Raw genomic sequence first — 4,255 nt, forward strand, 5'->3', positions numbered from 1 at the left:
ATACTAGGATTTTCAACAAATGTTTCTGTCAATCGTGACTGTTGTGGTTGTGTCGTCAGTGAGAAATGCGTTCTCTGGAGACTGGGAAACTGAAACAACTGGCGAGGAATCACCTTTCTATCCATCTCGCGTAAGAATAGGTTGGGTCAAAAAAGGATGTTGGAAAATAGGTGAAAATTGTTACGACCAGTTTACGAACATGTACAGTTTTAGGAAATTATACCATGAAATTACAGACTTGCTGACGAAAAAGCAAGTTTAAAGACGGTATTTAAAATCACCGCTTCTATACGGTTCAGATATAGTAAAGAGTCACTTGGTATAGTCCTTTTCTTCGGTTTTGTTTTGCTCACAACCGTAAGGGGTGGTAAATCATGCTACAATACTTAAAGAGGCCTAATTTCAACATTTAAATAGAATTAGCCAACACCTTCACAATCACAATGGGACCACTTTAGTGATGAAAAGATAACATATCAATTGTCGTAGTTCTTTCGTTAATTTTTCTTTGTTTTCAGTCGTGAGGGAAAGGAAATCATAGTAACGTACTTAAAGCGACTTGCAAAAGGGACATAACAAAACATCGTTACTGTGTGATCGATTGGTAGTCAAATATTTCGGCACTACATTCCCACAGGTATGCCGGTAACTGCTATATATACCTTTGTGTTGGTATAACTGTTGTACTTGCTTCGGCAGTACATATATTAAAATTGGAACGATACAGAGAAGATTAGCATGGCCCCTGCGCAAGGATGACACGCAAATTCGTGAAGCGTTCCATATTTTTGCTCGATTTGTTTAGTTTCCTGTAAATTAGAAGGTCGGCATATTATATTATTTATACAATCCATGTCCCAACAGTCATCTTTTGCACGATGACGTGGAGGTCAGCCTACATGTAGATCGCCAGTTCGAACTGATGTATGCATTGCTATGACAGACGAGTCGATACTTATTTCTTTATATTTTTATTTATTTTCCAACTTGTGGTCTAATTTCATCGTTCCGACTCCTTAAACTGTTTTTAGGACAAGAATCAAGAAAGTAATCTTTAAAAAAAGTTCTTCACTTATTTGACGGAAAAGTCAACCTTTCGGTCCCGTATGTATGTATGTATGTATGTAGCTAGATGGGTTGACCTAGTTACCATTTTGGTTTAACCATATCAAATTTATCGTAAATACATGCAAATGTGCAAATTAGGTAGCATTAAAGTTAGTCTAACTTACGGTATCGATTATTCTGTTTATCAATCTGAATATTTATAATTTATTTTCCTTGTTCTTTCTGTACATTATAGATCAACTCAAGTGCTCTGATTTCCTTCAAATATTTTGGCAGCCGAATGCTGTGAAGTAAATATGAAGAAAATGTCTGGAAATGAACAGATGAACCCAAGACGGTTGTTTTTTAAAACGTATGTGAACAAGGATTACATACATGCACGTGTTTACGTCCATGTGCATTATGGATATTTCCAAAGATTACAAAATCCAACCATTTATTTATCCAATAAATGGGTCCCGGATCTCCAAGTGTCAATTGTTGTTTTGTTCCTCCTCCTCAGCACGTGGCAAATATATATCAGCGGTCTCGCTAGGGTTTTAAAGTCCAGGACTCCCATTTTGGTAAAAATAGGTGTCCCACCAGCAAAAGTTGCAGTCCCCTCCAGGGGTCAAGCTAGACTTGAATTTTATGGGGAAGTGACTACTCCTTTTGGACAGAACAGGGAGAAGTTTACGCGAACCTAGAACATTATATATATATATATATATATATATATATATATATATATATATATATATATATATATATATATATATATATATATACATATTCTCTTATTTGAATTAATCCCTCTATTTCCAAGCATTCATATTTGCGTTTAACTTTATTTTCAACAAGACGATTTTCTGGGTTATTTTGGCCATATGACTCTAGAAAAAGAATATCAGAAACTACAGTGCAACAAATTTTAACTGAGTAACCAGATTATATTACTGTAATTTCAAGTTAGTAAAAATGATTAATCGACTACCCTTAATGAGTTTGTTTTTTTTAAAATTCCTTTATTTATTTATACTTTTTAAAAGTTCACATTAATGGCACTTTCATAGATTTCTAAACGCGTTTGAAACAACCCCTGTACTATATACATGAGGGCAAATGCACACGTGTCTTCAGATTACATTGTTCGTCCTCATTTCTTCGTTGCAGATAAAACATTACCGTAACTATTCATACATAACAAACGAAAATGCATAAATTTACAGACATGTCTTCTTTATAGTCGGTATATGAGCTTAACCCTTCTGTCCTACAGAATCAACACAGACGTAAGTGCATCAACTTTTAGAAGGTTAGCCAATGTACCTCTTAAAAAATCACAGGACGATGTCGTTTTTGGATTCCTAACAGAAGAAGGCGAAGTTTACATTTTTTAGGCGACTTAGTGTCCCACTTCGCCTGGTAGCGTGATGACCTCTGGCCCTCTAAAAGAACCCATGAAATTAGAAGAACTATTGGTTGCCATTGAGCGTAATTTCTACATTCTTTGTAACACAGACATAGCTCTTGTTTGTCCGTCAGAGTGAGACTGAATTTTGTCAATCCAAGTAAGGACTTATTCCAAACACTACGCCATGCGTCATGCACTTTCTTACACTTAGCTACTGTCACATCCGAACTATCAATTCTAGCAGCTTTAGCACTCTTCTGAATCTCGTTCCAATCCTCGTAAGTGTGATGTTTAACCCGAAAATACTTATCCATATTTGCGAATGGTAATTTGTCTAACTCTCCACGTCTTGATTCTGAGGTCACGTGTACTGCTTATTCCGCTACATTCGGAAATAAACACAATAAGGAAAGCTAAAGTTGTTTATTGATTTACTCTTATAAATGACCACATGTTCATCTCTGGGTCTTTCTGCCTCTGAATTCAATCACTGTATATATCAGTACATAATCACCCGACCACGATTCAAAGCCTTTGAACTTGCCGCCCATCTATTGCATGATGTTCTTTTAATGTACTCTTATACTGGTAATATGTACACTAGGGGGTCTTTCAGTCATTGAATTCTGTCATTGTAAATATCAGCACAGCTAATTGATCAACACATTTTCCTACAAAGCAGGTGGCTGAAGCAGGACTAGCAAGACTTTGAATTTTGCCGCACACCTATTACAAGCGTACGGAGGACTCCCGCCTCCGTGATTTTCTGCGTGCCAGATAAAAACAAATTGGCGTCCAAATACGCGTGATTAAGCGTTTCCGAGACATACATACGTATATATATATATATATATATATATATATATATATATATATATATATATATATATATATATATATATATATATATATATTCTGTGATGACATTTGATGATCTGTGTTACAAAGTTAAGCCAAATTACAGCAAAAGTAATTGTATTCTCCATAGCAGGACATTGAATCGGAATGACCTAATGTGGAATTGGTAAGGATGAGATGCATCCAGGGGAATATCTGGAGTAAGCCTGCGTCAAATCGGTGAAGATGAGTTCCGTTATGGTGTAACAAAATAATCGGGTGGGATTTCGAATTAACATCTTTGATTGTGGTACAGATACAATGTTTAATGATAAATGGCTTGAATGAGAAAATAATTATGATTAACACGTGCGTATAATAGCCAAATATTGGATCAGTTAACATAAACCGCACGAACTAAATAATAAAAATACAAATATATGACTTTACACAGTACAAGCACAAGGGGTGGATGATTCACAGTGATTTCACAACGAAATAATGATGCGTTTTACTCATATAGTAAAATCTGGTATTTTATTCATTTAATACAAATGTATGCACTAAAATAGTGAAAACGATGTTTACAAAGGGACAGATTTACAAAATATATTTGCAGTCCCAAAAACCCAATGGGTATTACAAATGCCCACAGATTAGCTTACGGCTAAAAGATTACATATATGGAGTTATACACTCCGTCACCAGCACATTTGGCTACCAGTCACGCTGGTCACAATCAAGCAGTCAGTATTCCAGGTTGGTCAATCATTCATTCAGCGCCCACCGATCACCTGCTACTCGACCAGCAACACATTACCCATTTCTACGGCGCCTATGGTTTAGCTTCACAGCTGTTACGTTCAATTCCAATTGTTAGCTCTACAGCTTGTACCAAGACGAATCCGATCACTCCGATAACTTTGATCACCCTGGTCCCTCTGGTCAGTCCGTCCT

General features: G+C 36.2%; 1 non-coding gene across 1 annotated transcript; it reads left to right on the plus strand.

Annotated features, from left to right (window-relative positions):
* Positions 1-683: 683 nt before the first annotated feature.
* Positions 684-790, plus strand: LOC149786765 (U6 spliceosomal RNA). The gene has a single exon (XR_016425288.1). It is a non-coding gene; the product is annotated as a U6 spliceosomal RNA (small nuclear RNA).
* Positions 791-4,255: the final 3,465 nt, after the last annotated feature.

This window comes from Sinohyriopsis cumingii, chromosome 12, assembly GCF_028554795.1.
Source record: "Sinohyriopsis cumingii isolate HCF-2022 chromosome 12, ASM2855479v2, whole genome shotgun sequence".
NCBI classification, from domain to species: Eukaryota; Metazoa; Mollusca; class Bivalvia; order Unionida; family Unionidae; genus Sinohyriopsis; species Sinohyriopsis cumingii.